Below are 19,447 nucleotides of genomic sequence, written 5' to 3'. Positions count from 1 at the left end.
CCGGCCTGGCAAGCCGAGGTCTGGGGAGGCCCAACGCGCCCGGGCGACGGGAACGGTGGGGGCCGCAGGAGGCGGCAGGGGCTGTCCGGGCCGCCTCGGGGCACACCGCTCGGCCCCGCCCCGGAGCCCCGCCCCCGTGTCGCCCGCGGCCGCCGGCCACGCGCGGCGATTTGCCACGCGCCGCGTCACCAGCGCCGGCCCTGGCTCCGGCACCGAGGGCTGGTCGGGGACGCGGTGGCGGGGAGGCGGGGGCGCGGGCGCGACGCCGCCATGCCGCCCCGCCCCGCCCTAGGAGGCGCCCGGGACCTCATCAAGTGACCAATATCCCTTCCAGGAGAACTCGGTCCTCCACCGGGAAGGCAGCTCCTGCCCTGGGGCTCCGGCGCCAAACCGCCGTCATCTCCTTCCTGTGCCGGGTGATCCGTCTCCTCACCCACCCGGAAAAACATAGTCCGCCCCTCGCGTCCTTGTGGAATAGCGCTCGGCTACAAAGAGTGCGACTCTCTTTGCCTGCACCCTTGTCTTTCCGATTCCAAGTACTCTAGGGCTCATCAAGAGGATAGATCAGTCCTGAAAAGAAACCTTAAGGGAGCAGCCGGAGAGAGAAGTTAAGGGAAGGGCGGGACAGGCCGGACTGGCGGAGGGACACGGAGAACGACGTACGTAGTGCGCACGCGCGCGGCAGCAACGAGTTCCGGTCTGGCCGGGGCCTGTCTCCTAAAAATAGCCCCGGTGTGGGGATCCGTGCGCGGATGTCCCGGCGAGTCCCGGGCTGAAGGAGGCGGCTCCGGGCGGCGCGCAGCGCTGGTGGCGGCCAGGGGTGCGGCAAGTGTGCGCCCGTGCGCTGCGCCGCGGACACACGGTGAGGGCCGCGGGCTGCGGAGCCCTGTCCGCGGGGTTGGCAGTGTTGGAGGGGGCGGTGTCTCGGCGAGGGGGCCGGGTAAGGGCTTGGGGGGGTGCCAGGGCGAGGGGCGGCGCGGCCGGCGAGGGGCGCCCGCGGGGCTCCGGGGACAGCAGGATTTGGCCGTGCCCGGCGCGGAGGGGACCGGGGTCGCGGGCGGGCGGCGGCTGGGCGGCGGGGTGCGGGGAGACGGCGAGGAACGGCCGGGTTGGGGTGGGCGCCGAGGGGCGCGGCGCCCGGGGAGGTGGGGGCGGGGTGCCCCGAGGGCGGGCCGGGGTTTGACGGGGCGAAGCGCGCTCGGGCGCTGCTCTGGTTGCCCTCGCGGCCGGCGGCGAGGAGCCTCTGTTGCGCGCACAGCGCCTTGGTCTGGGGGGCGGTGGTGGACGTCGCCTCGGTGAAAGTTGAAGGAGTTCTTGGAGGGCTCCGGACCCCGGGACCCTCTCAGCCCGCGTTCCTTCCCGTTGCCCTCTGCGGCCGGGGTCTCCTCGAACCGAGCGACCCTGAGTGCGGTGCGTTCTGCCCGGTTGTCGGACTGGGAGAAGTTTGTCCACTTGGGCTTTGGGAGAAGCTGGATCTAACGGGAGCGACCTTTAGTGCCTTAGCTCTCCGTGTGCGTACGTACGTGTATCGGGGGCGTCAGTGACGGGTCGGTGTGGGGCAGCGGGCCGGGGAGGGGACCCCGGGCAGAGGACACCTGCGGTGCGGAGGCCACACCGCGCGCGGAGACATCGCGGGGACCGCTGGCTGTTCCCTGACATCCCACTGGCTCCCAGCACGCAGGGAAGGTTTTGTGCCATAGAAACTTGTGCCTGTTGGTTCGCTTTCCTCTGCGTCTGGACAGGAAGGTTAAAGTAGGTGAGGTCGAGCGAACAAGTTTAGAAAAGGTTGAGTATTTCTGAATTAGAAAAAAAAATTCTTTTTTTCATGAAAGTATAACTATGGAATTGTTCCTCAGACTTGATTCTTGAGATAGGTATGGAGACTTCTGCCGTGGTCCGCTCACTAGAGAGCCCTGTGTACATTCAGGAATAGCAACATCATGTTAATCGCATTTTCGTTTACAGCGAAATTGGGATTCAATAATGTGTTGTTAGAAAGGCCTAATGTGATGTTAACGATAGTATATGTATTTTTTAAGTAATTATTGTCTACAAATTTCCAAGTGTTTAACACAGGGTTTTTCCCCGTATCTTGTATCGTGTATTACTACATGAAGGGAAGGTTCTCTAAGGCTGTAATTAGGTGTACATTACCCAAGAGTGTGGTACTTTCTTTTTAAGAATCCAGCTGTGTTGTTTTGGCAACTGCTAAGTATTCCAGTTGTCAGCTTTAAAATCTATGTTACCTTGGCAGAAGAACTTGAACAGTCTGTGGAAAAGGTAAACAAAATAGTTTTTTTTTTTTTTTTTTTGGAAAACATACAAAAATGGCACTTACTATGAATTTAGGAAGTAAGGATAAAAGTTAACTATATTGTGGTATATGGCTTTTTGTATGTGTATGTGTAATTTTTTTTTTTTGGTATGTTTTTGGAGTATCCAGTCTTGACTCCTCTTTCTTTTACTGTAAGTGGCAACTTTTGTTTTAGGGAAAGAATCAAAAGTGTTTTTACTAAAGTGGATGCCTTTGTATTAGACTTTATATCAAATGTCATGAACACGTGTCTATATGTCATATAAAACGTTAAGATTAGCATTTGTTTTGTATGCTAGCGGTTTAGTTGACTCTAGAATCACGTTTATTTTAATTCTCAGTGAGCGTTGTTGCAAAAAGTTGTGATAATAGTGCTATAATAATGAAAATATTCTGAAGAGCTAAAACTAGTGATTTGAAAATTTGTAAACTTTGACATTAGATTGACAGGTTTTTTGGATAATGCTTTCCCTAGAAAGATGTTTATTAAAGCAGTCGATGATTGTATAGTAGTAGCAATCTCTCTAAATACAATTATTTGCTTACCTATTTCTTTTAATTCATAATATAGTCATATACAAAAAAAATGGTTTTATGCAGACTGGACAGTGGTGTTAAAATTGCATTTAATTCTTTAAGTTGTTAGGCGCTGTCAAGTCAGTTCTGACTTACAGCGACCCTTCGTACAATAGAGCGTGTTTGAGCCCATTGTTGCAGCCACTGTGTCAGTCGATCTCGTTGAGAGTCTTCCTCTTTTTTGCTGACCCTCTACCAAGCATCACGTCCTTCTCCAGGGACAGGTCCTTCCTGATAACGTATCCAAAGTGTGTAAGACATACTCTCACTGTCCTCCCTTCTAAGGAGCGTTCTGGCTATACTTCTTCCAAGACAGTTTTTTTTTCAAAAGGTAGATTGCCAAGTCCTTTTTCATAGTCTGTCTTAGTCTGGAAGCTCTGCTGAAACCTGCCTATCATGGAGGACCCTGCTGGTATTTGAAATACCAATGGCACGTCTTCCAGCATCACAGCAACACGCAAGCCACCACAGTACAACAAACTGACGAGTGGTTCCCAGCAAACGTCTCTGTAAACTATTGGGGGAAGTGAGTGGTGGGGTGTGTTCAGTGGAAGAATAGATTATTGGGGCTCATAAATAATAGTTGTTGTGTTACTGTGTTGAATTGTGGTTTGAGAATAATTTCCTTCTGTATTCTGAGAGTTTTTATGTTACCATATTGAGTATGTGTGACAAAGGTTGTTTTTTGTAAATGCAGTTTGAAGTAATGTCTTAAAGAAGTTGAGTTGTTTTGAGAGGCGATGTTATGTTTTTCAAAGCAATTTCATTTTAGCTTTGTGTTTTCCATTTAGGATGCAGTGCAGATTAATATTAATTTCACTGTCACTCAATTAATACCTGTGTCTCCTATTGTTTGGTTACCAAAGAGAGAGAGCTATTGAACTGTATTCTGAAGGTGGTTAATTATAAAAATGTTTTTTAGAACATGATTTTGCAGTTTGAAATAGTTCAATGAAATCTTTTTAATAGATTTGTGTTCTAATTTAGGAGGAAGACATAAGCAAATTTGTTACTGGGAAGTGGCATGCTTGGCAGTAAGGTTTTGGAAAGCCACCTTCCGCCTCCCTCTCCACCCACGTTGCTGCTTTTAGGTGATTAGTGAGAGGAATTTAGTGTACCATACAAGGATGATAGTCGTGGATTTTCTCGGGCATTTCTAATTTCAAGTATTCTGACCTGCCGCCATTTTTTGGTATTATAAGATATATCAATGGTACATACGAATGTTCTTCTTTTCTCAGTGATCTGGCAGTAAGAATACTGCTTTTTGGGTTGAAATGGTCAGTATTGCCTTTTTCTAAATTAAAAAGATAATTTGTGAACATTTTTAGAGGTGTGCTCTCTCAATGTTCAATAAGAGAAGTGTAAATATGGAAAATTAAATTCATCTTTTAGCTAGATAACTTCTTGCAGGACAGTGCTTTAACACATTGTGCTGAATTACAAACCCTCATAAAGGAAAGCTGCTTGGCTTTGTGGTTAGACAGATCTTGGTTCAGATCCCAGCTTCACCATTGACAAAATTATGAGACGTCTTCTGTAGAATGGGAAGGAATTATAACTATACCTGCCCCATTGAGTTGTTAGGATTAAATGAGATAATGAGCGTGAAAGTTCTGGCCTGACGCTTAATGTACTAAATGCAAATTGTCTGATTTCCCTTTATCCTTGCCTTTATTCATCTCTTTTTTCTTATGGAGATCATACACATAACCTGCTCAATACCTGTACTTGTAGTGTTTATGATTGAAAAGGACTTAATATCATGTACAGATATAGGAGAATGCTCGTTTACTTGTTTTTAATAAAATATCCCAGTGTCTTAAATTCATTGTTAGAATTACACATAAGAAATTTAGTTGACTATACAAGATTGATTTTTGATCCACAATCAGTTTGCTTCTAACTTCCATAATGTCCCCAAATGAGATTAAAAAAATTATAGTTAAATATAAGTATTTTCCCTGCTCTTCAGTGAAATATGTCTTTTAAGAATTGTCTGTTGTCCTCAAGATACAATGTTTTTAAAAAACTGAAATTCCAAAGATATTTTTATAACCCACTTGGAATGAGTATATTTTAAAAACAATTTTCATGTAAAAGGTAATTTATTATTATTTTATACTTCATTTTACTTGGTTTGTGAAAAATGGTTTTGTGCTCTTTTTCTGTGTACGTTAAAGTAAACTGAACCCTGTGTCCAGTTTATTATTCTCGTCTATAAGAAAGAATGTGTGTTGGCACTTAATAAAGTTTGTATTTTAAAATACAGTTGTTTTGGTATTTACTGAATTTAGTAAATCATATTTGTATTTACTGAATTTGATACTGAATTAACATCAAGTTATTGTCTTAGTAATCACTCAAGACAGTCACACAAGGTGAAATCATAAGCATATGAGTTAAAAAAAAAAAAAAGAATTTCTGAAGTGGAATACCAGATATTTGAACGTTGGTGTATGACGACTGGTAATTTATTTCGTCAGTGTAATAAGTGATGAGCCTTTATAACTGGTTATTTTTGTGACCAGCAGCATGCATAAGCAGGTTGGCTCGGAGTGGTTTGAGGTCTGATTTGTGTCTCTTGGAACAAAGGGTTGCTACTTGTTTAACCTAGTAAGATAACTTGTGACTTTTGGCTTATTAAGACAAACTGCTCTTGCTTTGGACTAATAATGAATTTGCCAGTCTCACCTCTAATCTTCAGCCCCAGTAGTCCTTCTTCTATGTAGAGACTGTAATTACTAACATTCTGATCTAAATATCATTCATTTAAAAAGAAAAACAAAATTTTGAAGGCATGTAAGATGAAGTAGGGAGACATTAATAAAAGGGATAAGATGTTGGCCTCTAAAATCAGACTGTCTGCGTTAGAATACCCACTCTAACACTTCATATTCTTTTTTTTTTTTACAGATGCCTTTTTATTTAAATCGTACTTCAGACGAAGGTTTACAGAACAAACTAGCTTCTCATTAAACAGTTAGTACACATGTTGTTTATGACATAGGTTAACAACCCCACAACATGTCAGCACTCTCCTTTCTCGACCTTGGGTTCCCTGTTACCAGCTTTCCTGTTGCCTCCTGCCTCCTAGTTCTTGCCCCTGGGCTGCTGTGCCCCTTTAGTCTTGTTTTGTTTTATGGGCCTAATCTTTGGCTGAAGAATGAACCTCAGGAATGACTTCACTACTGAGCTGAAAGGGTGCCCGGTGGCAGTACTCTCAGGGTTTCTCCAGTCTCTGTCAAGCTAGTAAGTCTGGTGTTTTTTTATGAGTTAGAATTTTGTTCTACATTTTTCTCCAGCTCTGTCGGGAACCCTCTATTGAAACACTTTATATTCTTTGACAAGTTCTCAGTCTTCTTGAGGCTCAGTGTATAAAATAGTGATTATAACAATATGTGTACTGTAAAGCCTTTAGTGTAATGCCTGGTGCATAGTTAGCATGCAGTAATTTTTTCCCTCTACTGTTACTATTGTTAAGCAGCCTTGATGGCACAAAAAACAAGAGACAAAATAAATGGGACCTCATAAAAATTAAAAAACTTTTGTTCATTGAAAGATTTTACCAAAAAAGTGAAAAGACAAACTACCAACTGGGAGAATGTCTTTGGAAACCGCATATCTGAAAACAATCTAATAACCAAAATACATATAAAACTTTGATGACAACAAAAAGACAACCTGGTCATAAAATGGGCAAAAGACTTGAACAGACATTTCACCAAAAAGGATGTTCAAATGGCCAACCAAGCACATGAAAAGATGCTCAGTGCCGCTAGCCATTAGAGAAGTGCAAATCAAAACCACAATGAGATACCATTTCACTCCCACTAGGGTGGTTAAGATTAAAAAAACAGAAAGTAATAAATGTTGGTGAGGATATTGGGAAATTAGAACCCTTATCTGACGGCTAAGATTTAAAAAAACCAGAAAATAACAAACGTTGGTGAGGATGTGGGGAAATTGGAACTCTTATCCATTGCTGGAGGGAATGCAATATTTTATAGCCATTGTGGAAAACAGTGGTGGTTCCTCACACAACTAAAAAATAGAGCTACCATAAAAAAACCAAAAAACCAAACCCAGTGCCGTCAAGTCGATTCCGACTCATAGCGACAGGGTAGAACGGCCCCATAGAGTTTCCAAGGAGCGCCTGGTGGATTCGAACTGCCGACCCTTTGGTTAGCAGCCGCAGCACTTAACCACTACGCCACCAGGGTTTCCTAGAGCTACCATACAACCCAGCAATTCCACTCCTAGGTATGTATTCAAAAGACTTGAAAGCAGAGACTCAAAAAGAGACTTGTACAGCAGTGTTCATAGCAGCACTATTCACAGTAGCCAAGAGGTGGAAACAACCTAACTGCCCATCAACGAGTAGAGTAGATAAACAAAACGTGGTACATACATACAATGAAATATTACTCAGCCAGTGGGAGAAATGAAATCTTGAGGCATGTTACAATATAGATGGAGCTGGAAGACATGCTGAGGGAAATAAACCAATCACAAAAGGACAGACATTTTATATAAGATCTCACTTATATAAAAAGACAAAAAGGCAGATGTATAGAGACCAAAGTTCATTAGTGGTTACCAGGGACAGGAAGAAGGGGAAAAAGGGTTAATGGTGATGGAAAAATCACATTAAGCATAGCGTTGCTTCAATAAGTTGTACGCTTGTAAAAAATGGAAATGTCAAAAGTTATGTGATATAACAATCACCAAAAAAAAAAAAAAAAAAAAAGCTGCCTAAGCTGCTTACGTACAACCAGATACCTCATGGATGGGATTTGGTTCCTTGGTTTGGAGGTTTAGGGTCATGGTTTCATGGGACATCTCAGTTAATTGGAAACCCTGGTGGCGTAGTGGTTAAGTGCCACGGCTGCTAAGCAAAGGGTCAGCAGTTTGAATTGAATCCGCCAGGTGCTCCTTGGAAACTCTGTGAGGCAGTTCTACTCTGTCCTATAGGGTCACTATGAGTTGGAATCGACTAGCTGGCACTGGGGTTGCTCAGTTAATTGGCCTTGTAACAGTTTGGTACTTTTTTCCTACCTCCTAGTTTGATGTGTAGTGCCTAGGGTCTTAAAAGCTTACAAGCAGCCATCTGAGGCGCAATTGGCCTCTCTTCATCTGGAGCAACAGAGGAAGAAGAGTCAGGAATAGGAGGAGGATATGGAATGTGTGGCTAATTGCCTCCATGAACAACTGCCTTCTTTGCCATACGGCCAGAACTGGTTGGTGCCTGGCTACCATTACTGAACATTTTGATCAAAGAGTCTATAGAAGAATCCTGACCAAAAAGGGGAAAATGTAGAACAGAATTTCAAATTCTCATGGACTCTGAGACTTACTAGAGCTGTGAAGGGTGGATGAACTCTGGAAACTATTGCCCTGATGTAATTCTTTGATCCTTAAAACAGAAATATCCCTTGAAGTCACCTCAAAACTGAACAATAGTTTAGCTGATAAAACTAGCTAAAAAGCTAGTGAAACTAACTTTTTCAACTAGTAAAAAAGGTCTGCCGTGAGCACTCTGCTATTTTAAGAACTATCTGTGTGGGAACAAATGGACAACAACTTGAAAGATTAGATATGAACCTTAGGGGGCAGTGAGTTGATGTTTATGAGAGAGAAACAACTCAGAAAAGGAGGGTGAGAACTTGAAGTTGAGAATGGCTAGTGGGTTTGAACTGCTGACTTCAGTTAGCAGTCAAGTGCAAGCATCTTAACCACTGCACCACAAGGGTTCTTTTTCCCCCCTAAATTTTAGTTATTGTTGTCATTGAGAATATACATAGCAAAACATATACCAGTTCAGCCATTTCTATGTGTACAATTGAGTGACATTGATTAGCTAATCCATAAAGATTGAAAACCCACCAAAGCCACTGCTGTTGAGTCGATTTTGACTCTTAGTGACCCTATAGTGCAGAGTAGAATGGCTGCATAGGATTTCCAAGGCCGTAAATCTTTATGGAAGCAGACTGCCACATCTTTCTCCTGCAAAGTGGCTGGTAGGTTTGAACCACTGACCTTTTGGTTGGCTGTTGATCACTTAACTATTGTTCTGCCGGGGCCTTTCTGTAAAGATTGCAGCCAGGGAAACCCCATAGGGCAGTTCTACTCTGTCATATAGGGCCACTATGAGTCAGAATCGACTCGGCGGCAGTGGGTTTGGTTTTTTGGTATTAGTATCATTACTACTACTGGTATTACTATTATTAGGCATGGCTCACTTCAGAATATGATTCCATCCTATCTTTCCAGGCTCATTGTCAGCCACTATCCTTCAATCTCTATGCCAGTCAAGGCCAGCTGTTTGCTGTTCCCTGAACACGCCACGTATTTTCATGCTGATGACTCCTACTTTTATTTCTCTAGTCCAGAATTCTCCACTTGGAAACCTAGTTGAGATTTCAAACATAGTATTAGCCATATGGCTAAAGTAGAGCTTTTGATTTCAGCCTCCAGCCTTGGTGTTTATGCTGGCTCTCCCCATCTCAGTAAATGGCAGCACTCAAGCCCAAAACTTAAGATACCATCCTCGATTCTTTCCTTTTCTCTCAAATCCAGTCCATCCACAAATCGTGCTGTACCTTCAGAATTTATGTTGCATCAACCCACTGCTCTCAGTCTTCACTGCTGCCTCTTTATTGCGTGCCGTCACTATCTCTTGCATGGATTACTGCATCATTGCAGTAGTAATTCCTAACTGGGCTGCTTTTTTTTTTTTTGTCACAATTTCTTCATACAGCAGCGCTAGGGAACATTTTAAGAGCTTCAATCAGATTGTGTCATTTCTCTGCTTAAAATCTTCCAATGACTTCTCATTTCTCTTGAAATAAAACTCATACTCGTTTCCATGGCCTGGCTTCTTGTCTTCATTGATTAGATGCCAGCCACAAGGGCCTCTTCTCTGCTACTTAGACTTTCTGAGCCTTTTTGTTCTTTAGGGCCCTTTGTAGTTTTTGTACCACCTGCTGAAATGCTCTTCATATGGCTGGCTCTTTCTAACCTTTAAGAACTTGTCCCAGATCTTACTTCCTCACTCAAAGACCTTCACTAACCATATTAATTTAATGTTGGATTCCTCCATACACTCTCTCTCTCATTTATTTCAAGACAGTTGTAATTACTCAGATTGTTTATTTATTTGCTTATTTATTAGGGGCTTCAGTACCTGAATGTAAACTCTGTGAAGGCAGAGACCTTGTCTCTCTTGTTCACAGCTGTATCCTCACGCCTTAGCACTTGGAAGACAGTATATTTGAATGAATTCTTCTGTGTCTTTGTTCATATTTTTGCTGCTGCCTGGAGTACTCACTTGTTCAAATACCTATTGAACTTATTCTTTAAAGTCTAGCTCAAATGTGATCTCATCTGTGACATAATTTTAATCTCTCCACAGTTTTTTCTTTTGGCTTTTTGTGCTCCCAAAGCCTTGATAAGTGCACTGTTTGTAAATTCCATTTTAGAGTATTAAACCCATTGCTGTCAAGTCGATTCCAACTCATAGCGACCCTATAGGGCAGTGTAGAACTGCCCCATAGAGTTTCCAAGGAGCACCTGCTGGAATCAAACTGCTGACCTTCTGATTAGCAGCCCTAACACTTAACCACTATGCCACATTACAGTATTTTAAGTATTGTAATTGATATTTTCTGCTAGGATGAGTCCCTAGGTTGAAGAGTGTCTTGCTCTTTCTTTATGCACAATATCTATCATAGTACGTGGTGAGTGCTCAGTAAATGTTGCGTTGAATAGTTTTCCTAGTCAACCAAAATGACCAGTCACAGACCAGTTTTTCCAGTTCAGATTTTAAAAATTATAAGGGCATAGTCCATATTATAAAATCCTAATTTGTGTGTTTTCTATATATACAAACATTTTACTGTCAGTATTCTGGGTCAGGGCAGGAATTCCAGAGCTGTAGAGCACACATGGCATTTCCTGAGATTCCATGGTCATTGAGTAGCCATCTTGACTGAGGGCTGTATTTCCAGTTTGAAATGCACTGTTGTTAGATGCCATTGAGTTGGTTCTGACTCATAGTGACCCTGTGTACAACAGAACCAAACGCTGCCTGGTCCTGCGCCATCCTCACACTTGTTGCTGTGTTCGATCCCATTGTTGTAGCCACTGTGTCCATCTTGTTGAGGGTGTTCCTCTTTTTTTCTGACCCTCTACCAAGCATGATATCTTTCTCCAGGGACTGGTCCCTCCTGATAACATGTCCAAAGTACATGGGACAACGTTTTGCCATCCTTGCTTCTAAGGAGTATTCCAGCAAAACTTCTTCCAGGACAGATTTGTTTGTTCTTCTGGCAGTTGATGGTATATTCAGTACCCTTAAGCAACACCATAGTTCAAAGGCATCAGTTCTTCTTTGGTTTTCCTCACGCACTGTCTTGCTTTCACATGCGTATGAGGCGGAATGCGTATCCCTGTAAAAGGGGTTAGAAATTGTATCTAGTTACCAGTTGCTTTTTACTAACCAGCATACCCCCACTCTCTCCTTCCAGCTTATCCAGCTACTTCCACATGTTGTTTCAGAAAGGCTCCAAGTAGGGGGGAAAACCCTGTGCAGTGAGCACAGCATACATGAAATGCACTATTAATTCAGCTGTATTGCTGACATGGATTTATCAAAGAGCTTTTGTGTCCAACCTTAGGAACCTGACCACCATTTGTAATAGTGGAAATCAATCCAAATTTGGAACAACTGACTGACAGACGGGCTTTGGGAACATACCCCATTTACGAGTTGGTGACTACTTTAGCACAATATTTATTTTGATACTGATAACCTTTTTCTTAATGGTGTTAAGCCTAATTTAATGACATGGGTTTTGAAAGGAAAGGGAGAGAAGAATTCTGGGAGATAAGGTTTATTTTTCAGAAATGGTTCATTTTCTCCAAGGTAAAGCTTTTGTAGTGGCAGTAGTTTTTTTATGTTAATTTTTTTATGTCAAAAAAATTTAAACTTGGAAAAGAGTTACAGAAATAGTACGTGAACTTCCATATACCTGTCACTTAGATTCACCAGTTGTTAACATTTTGCCGCATTTGCTTTATCATTCTTTCCGTACTTGCACAGTGGCCACGAAGTCTGGAAACAGATATTATTTTATTTATTTACAGTTCGGAGTTCCTTGATTGCATCATGTTGAGTATGCCAGAGATGCAAGTTTATTCAGTTAAAAACAGACACGTGTCACCTGAGGCAGAATATTACAGATGCACGTACAAGGAGAGAGAGAAGACCTGTGCGGATGGGTTATGTGCGTTGCACTTCTGCACAGCCCAGTGAACTATGCATCGCTAATGAGGAAATCACGTTACATGTAATGTCCTTGAACATATATAATAATGTATCCATTATCGATGCGTTCCTCCTCGCCTTCCCCCACTTTTTTCCTCCTCTTCGCTGTCTGTTTTCTCTTTTTTCTTTGTATTGTTATTGTTATTAGCACTGAAGCATTTGAGATTAGATTGCACACATAATGACTTTTTACTCCTAAATACGTCAGTTGACATCTCCTAAGAAAAAGGACGTAGTCTTACATGACCACAGTGTGATGGATTCAAGAAATTCAACATCGATACTATTTAATATACAACTCATGTGAAAAATTAGATAATACCATTTAATAATATTTTTTTCTATTCAGATATTATATGTTGTATTTTAGTTGCCATTGTCTTTTTAGTCTTCTTTAGTCCTTCAACCTTTCTTTGTTTTTCCTGACATTAAAGTTTTGGAGAGTACAGGCCCTTTGTTTTGTAGGATGTCTGTTAGTCTGGGTTTGCCATACTGCTTCCTTGTGATTCAATTTGAGTGATGCATTTTTGGCAGGAATACCACTTAAGTGATGGTGTGTCCACACTATCACATCGGGAGGTGATATCGTGTCAGCTTGACCCATAGGTAATGTGTACTTGGATCACTTCTTTAAGGTTTTGCCTGCTGTTTTCTCCATTATAAAAAGTATTATTGTCTCCCTTGTTGTTGTTTAGTGATGTGGCGAGACACTTTGAGACTGTGTAACTATTCCATCCTCCCTAGAATATTCCCATAAGGATTTTAGCATTCATTGATGATTCTTGCTTGAATCAGTTACTACACAATGGTTGCAAGATGGAGCTTTTCTAACGATCATTCCTTTTACATTTACTAGTTGGCATTCTTTTGTAAAGAAGTTTTTTCTTTCCATTTACTTATTTAATATCAATATGAATTCATGAATTTTTTAATTAAAAAGTTGTAATCCAGGACCTGCCACTAATGTAGTTTGATGATCCAAATTAACTCAAGATTTGGTCAGTGGGAGCTCCTTCAACTTGACTCCTTGGTGGTCTTGACATGGTTTTTGAAGAACTTCTTTACCTTCTGGAACAATAAGATATTCCAGGCTCATTGTACGATTTTCCTTCTGCTGTCCTGGAGTCAGCCATTTCTTCAAGGAGTCCTGGTTTCTTTTATTGGGTAATGTTATTTAGAAAACAAGAATTGTCAGAGCCCTTTCGCGTGACCAAGCTAAGAAATTATGAGTTTATACTGATTCCTCCGGCAATAGATTATAATTTATCTTTACACTCCGGAAACTCCTTAGAGGAAAGTCTTTTCCTTTGGAAGTGTTAACAGTTTAATTACTTCCACCTACTTCTATTTAATTCTGCAGTGGTTGGGTTTTACTTTTCAAAACATTTTAAGCTTTTTGGGAGTAGGCATTCTGTTTTACATCTCTGTGTGTACTCAGTGATGTTCCACAGTGCCTTGAACATAGTTGATACCCATATGCTGTTTACAAGGTGTAATTACAATAATGACTCAATAGTATCTTTATGGTTCTTATAATTAAATATTCTTATAACACTTAATCTAGTATTGTTGAAACCGTTTTTGAAGTGAATTGGTGATTCATTTGTTCTGTTTTTAATAACTTTGTTATCCTAAAAGAAATATACAACTTTAAAGTTTTTCAACTTAAAAAAGCTCGACTCCTAATATTAAAGTATGTAATTAAAGAATATCAAAATGCCTAATCTTGGTGTTGCTGTTTTATAGTGTTTTGTCCTTTAGCAAGTAAATGATCTTTCTGAGTATCATTTTAATTATAAAATGAGGTGATTTCTAATCCTTTTTATCTCTGTGCTATGCGTTCCATGCCTAATTAACATTAAATTGTTTATGAAAGTAAAATTAACTGCCACAAAGTATAAGGGAAAGAATATTGTGCTTGCAAGCCAGGAGTCATTAGATTTTAGTTCTCCGTAATGTTGTATTACTTTGACAGTTTATTTCACTGTTTGGTCTCAATTGCCTTATTCATTTAGTCCACTTGGCTAGGTACTGGAGGATACCAGTGTGTAAGACCTGACTCACAGTCAGATGCAAGTAAAGACATATGCGTTTATAATCCACTGTGATATGTGTTTGATATGTATAGTGCAGAATGCTGCACGTAGGAAGAGTGCTTAATCCAGTTTCAGGGAGGCCAGGAAAATTTGTTCCAGAGGGAGCGACATCTAGGTTGAAGCCTGAAGAGTGAATAGGACCTAACCTTGTGAAGAGGGAGGATAGCTTTTACTAGACCTATGTTAAGGACAAGAGATGCACTAGAGAGTTGGGATTGCTTTGGAGAAACTAACATACAGTGTGGATGGATGAGGAAGTTCTAGATAGGGCAGGCACCATAGGAGTAGTGAAAAATGAGGTGGAAGAAGGAAATAGGAGCCAGATTATGAAGAGCCTTTAAGCCACCTTGGAGCCCTGGTGGAGCAGTGATTAAGAGCTACAGCTGCTGACCAAAAAGTTGGCAGTTAAAATCCACCAGCTGATCCTCTGAAATCCTATGGCCAGTTCTACTGTGTCCTATACGGTCTCTGTGAGTCAGAATCGACTTGATGGCAATGGTATTTTTTTTTCTTTTTAAGCCTTGTTAGGGAATTTAGACTTTTTCCTAGGAAAAATGGAAGCATCTTAAGCTTGGGAGGAAGTTGATTAGAAAGATAGTGCTAGTTGCACCGTGGGAAATTATTTGAAGAGCGTTAGTCCTTGGGTCGTGCTAACAGTGGAGAGCTTGACAACTAGCCTAAAGATTAGCAGCTGAGTGTTAACTGTTGCGCCACCAGGGCGTCTTTGAGAATTATATAGGAGTGAGAATTAAACTACGCAGTGATTGAAGGCAGTGGAAGATGAAGGAGAAAGAGAAATTAAGGGTAATTAGGCTTATGGCTTGGACAACTGACAGGATGAATGGGATAAAAGCAAAAAAAAAAAGTTTTTTTTTTTTTTTTTTTTTTTACATTTTTAAAAAACACCAATGATTCTCAGTTGTGGGTAAAAATTTTGAGACATATCAGGCATACAAAAGGTTGCAGCGTTTACTTAATAGACGATAGATGAAGGGTAACTTTGGTGAAGGGTAAGACAGTGCACAATACTGGGGAAGCTAGCACAGTCTGTACAAGGCAGGGCCATGGTAGCTCCATAGACACACCCAAACTCCCTGAGGGACCAAATTGTTGGGCTGAGGGCTTTGGGGACCATGGTCTCAGGGAACAACTAGCTCAATAGCCATAATAGAGTTTATAAAGAAATCTTCTACATTCTACTTTGGTGAGTAGCATCTGGGGTCTTAAAAGCCTGTGATTGGCCATCTAGGACACTCCACTCGTCTCACTCTTCGGAAGCAAGGAATCATGAAGAAAACTAAAGACACAAGGGAAAGATTAGTCCAAAGGACTAATGGACCACATCTACCACGGCCTCTACCAGGCTGAGTCCTGTATACGGAGATGGTGCCTGGCTACCACTGCTGACTGCTGTGACAGGGGTCATAAGAGAGGGTCCCGGACAGAGCTGGAGAAGAATGTAGAACAAAATTCTAACTCTAAAAGGAAGACCAGACTTCCTGGCCTGACACAGACTGGAGAAACTCTAAGATTATGGACCCCAGACACCGTTTCAGCTCAGTCATGATGCCACTCCTGAGGTTCACCCTTCAGCCAAAGATTGAACAGGCCCATGGAACAAAACAAGACTTAAAGGGGCGCACCAGCCCTGGGGCAGGGACTGGAAAGTAGGAGGGAAGAGGAAAGCTGGTAATAGGGAACCCACGTTTGAGAAGGGAGAGTGTTGACATGTCGTGAAGTTGTTAACCAGTATCATACAACAACGTGTGTACTAACTGGTGAGAAACTAGTTTGTTCTGTAAGTCTTCATCTAAAGTTCAATAAAACAAAAAGAAAAAAAAGTATTGACTCAGAAAGAAAAAAAAAGTTGCAGTGTGTAATATAAAGAATATTAAAGTGTATCACCTGATTTAAGAAATAAAGCAGGGTGAATGTGGTTGAAGACCCCTGTGGACATCTCTCATTCCTTTTATGTTTTTCCCCTTCTTCAGAGATAATCATTACCTTAAATTTGGGTTCATCCTTCTCATTCATTTCTTTTTTAAACTACACATATACTGATTAATATGTAGTGTTTTGCGTTTTTTTAAAACTTTATAAAATGGTATTTAAAAAAAAAAAACAACCCATTGCCGTCAAGTTGAATCTGACTCATAGAGACCTGTAGGACAGAGTAGAACCGCCCCATAGAGTATCCAGGGAACAGCTGGTGGATTCGAACTGCCAACCTTTTAGTTAGCAGCTGAGCTCTTAACCATTGCACCACCAGGGCTCCATAAAACAGTATAGAATTCTGGATATCTTTTTCCAACTTCCGTATCAGTAAATCACACCGTAAACATCTGTTCCTTTCAGTATAATGAATTGGGTATTAACATTGGAAAAAATCATGTGGTATTAGGTCATTGACATTGATGAATTATATTTTGAATTGTCATGATTTATTCAGTAAGTTTTTGTATAAACTAGATTAATTATGCCATGCATATTCCTCTTTTTAATTAATCCTGTCAGTAAAAGACAATATTTTAAACAATTTTTATTATGAAATAATGTTAGAGAAAAGTTGCAAAAATAGTATGGAGCGTTTGTGTACTCTTCATCCAGCTTTCCATAATGTTGAGAGTTATTTTAGTACAATTACCAAAACAAGGGATTTAATACTGGCATGATAACTATTAATTTAAGTAAAGACCTTATATAATTTTATCAGCTTTTCCCTCAATGACCTTTTTCTTTTCTAAGATCCAATCCAGAATCCCACATTGCATTTATTTGTTGTGTCTCATTACTTACCTCAAATCTTGTCTTTTATGGTCTTGACACTTGAGGAGTACTGATCATTAATTTGTAGAATATCTTTGAATGTGGGTTTGTCTGATGTTTTCTCATGATTAGTTTGGGATTACGCATTTTTGGCGATAACCACTGAAATAATGGCATTATACTGGAGTACATGACGTCAGTGTCTTCTTACTGTGAATGTTTACCTTGATCACTTGATTAAGGTGGTGTCTATTAGTTTCTCCACTGTAAAGTCACAATTTTTCTCTGTAATTGATAAATAGCTTGGGAGAGTACTTCGAGAAGATGTTAATTTCCTCAAACTTTCACGTACTGATTTTAGCAGCTATGGGTGGATCTTATTTGCAAAAATTACTACTTTAATGTTTACCTGTTGTTGTGTGCCGTGTGGAGTTGATTCTGACTCATAGAGATCCTATGAACAGAGTAGAACTGTCCCTTGGGGTTTCTTAGGCTGTAATCTTTATGGGATCAGAACATTGGGTTTATTTTCCCACACAGCTGCTGGGGGGCTTTGAACTGCTGCCAACCTTTTGGTTAGTGGTTGAGCCCTTAACCATTGTGCCTCCAGGGCTCCTCAATATTTTCCTAATGGTAGTAAATTTTCCTGGTTTCCCTTCTTATTTATTCATTGCAGTTCTTATGTAATGAAGATCTGTCCCTTTTACTTTATTTATTCAGTCATTTACTTATATCAGTATAAACTCAAATGTATTTTATTTTGTCGGTTATAGTCCAATATTGTCATTATTTTGTTGCTCAGAGTTCTAGCTTTGGCCATTGAAAGCTCCTTCTTGTTGACTCCTATTTGTTTTTTAAGTACTTTTCTACTTTCTGGCACAAGACACTCTAAGCTCGTCTTGTATATTCCTTGCTCAAATCCTGGAATCCTCTTTTCAAAGAGCCTTGGCTCCTTTGATTGGAGGATGGTAATTAGAAACCAAGATCCGGACACTAGGTGTGCTCATTGTTACTGGGGTGTCATTGTTCCTAGGGCTTCTAAGCAGACATAGCTAAGAAATATGTGTGTCTAGTAACCCACAGATTCACACAAAAACTTTGTCAGCGGCATATTAAAAGAAAGGATAGGAGCCCATCCTTCAGAGTTATCTGAAGTCAGATGAAAAGTTGTAACACCAGATGTGGATGGATGTGGCTTATTACACAAGTGGTAGACCATGGTGGCTTATTTTCATTTGAGTCATTTCTCCTTTGGGTGTCTTACAATTTTCATTTCTGGAATAACTGAATTTTTGTTCCATTTCTTTTCTTAATTCAATCAGCTCTTTTTCTCTTTATGTTTTGTTCATTTCTGATTTTAGTTGTTGAATTTCTTTTTCAGGGTGGTTGTCATAGCCTCAAATACTTGTTTGAATATATTTTTTTCTGTTAGGAGTGTTAGCTTACAGTCTTTTTCTGCCTCGAGCTTGTTTTTTGGCAGGGGGGAGAGAAGGAGGAGATTTTCTTCATTTGATACGTATCAAATTTTGTTTCCTGATTTTCTGCTTTTCCTCAGTAGATCTGTAAGGACTTCACATTTATTTTTATGGTATTGGGGTATTTTACAGTATTCCTAGTTTAATGGTGCCCTTTTTTGTAGGAGTAGAACAGTCCAACTACTGTAACCATTTCTGTTTGTTTTGATGTTTGGAGAAGGGTTTTTGACGCTTCGAATTTTATGATTGTCTTTTGTAGAGACTTAAATCTTCCCCTTTTCCTTTCTCCCTTTATCATCCAATTGCCCAAGGGTACTTTCTCTTTTTGTTTCCTCTCTCCCAGGAGCTATGTGTTTCAAAGAGTATCCCTTTAAATGGTACCTAGTCTGTTTGGAAACCCTGGTGGTAAGTAAAGTGCTAAGGCTGTTAACCAAAAGGTTGGCAGTTTGAATCCACCAGGTGCTCCTTGGAAACTCTTTGGGGCAGTTCTCCTCAGCTCTATAGGGTCACTATAAGTCAGAATTGACTCGATGGCGGTGGGTTTGGTTTTTTATTTGGTTGAGTCTGTATGCTTGGTTTCTAGGATTTAGTTTAAAATATTTATTAGTCTTAAGCATTTCTTTTCCTAGACTTATTAAGTTTTGTGTCAGTACTTTATGTTTTGGAGTAGAAATTGACTGGTTTCACTACTTACACATTTTTTCTTTGTAAAAATATCAACCAGAATTTAAAAGGCGTATTGACTTGTGTTGTTGCTGGGTGCTGTTGAGTCGATTTTGACTCACAACAGCTCGTCAAAATCTTTCATAGTATAAATTTAAGGGTTTTTGGTATTAATGACACATATTTAGTGTTCTCCACATGGCTTTCTAATAGTGTTTGAAAGGCGGTG

At 40.8% G+C, this 19,447-nt stretch overlaps 1 protein-coding gene across 3 annotated transcripts in view; it reads left to right on the top strand.

Annotated features, from left to right (window-relative positions):
• Positions 1-294: 294 nt before the first annotated feature.
• The window catches only part of MEF2A (myocyte enhancer factor 2A), a 212,260-nt gene continuing 193,107 nt past the window's right edge, over positions 295-19,447 (top strand). For 2 of the 3 annotated variants that reach the window (XM_064267059.1, XM_064267060.1), the window contains exon 1: positions 732-862. The gene's annotated coding sequence lies outside the window, so the exon portion shown is untranslated. Of the gene's footprint in view, positions 660-731; positions 863-19,447 lie in introns of those variants that run through there. The other variant, XM_023553063.2, reaches the window with a different exon arrangement.

The sequence above is a fragment of the Loxodonta africana genome, chromosome 13, assembly GCF_030014295.1.
Source record: "Loxodonta africana isolate mLoxAfr1 chromosome 13, mLoxAfr1.hap2, whole genome shotgun sequence".
Lineage (NCBI taxonomy): Eukaryota > Metazoa > Chordata > Mammalia > Proboscidea > Elephantidae > Loxodonta > Loxodonta africana.
This window is presented reverse-complemented; position numbering and strand designations above follow the sequence as displayed.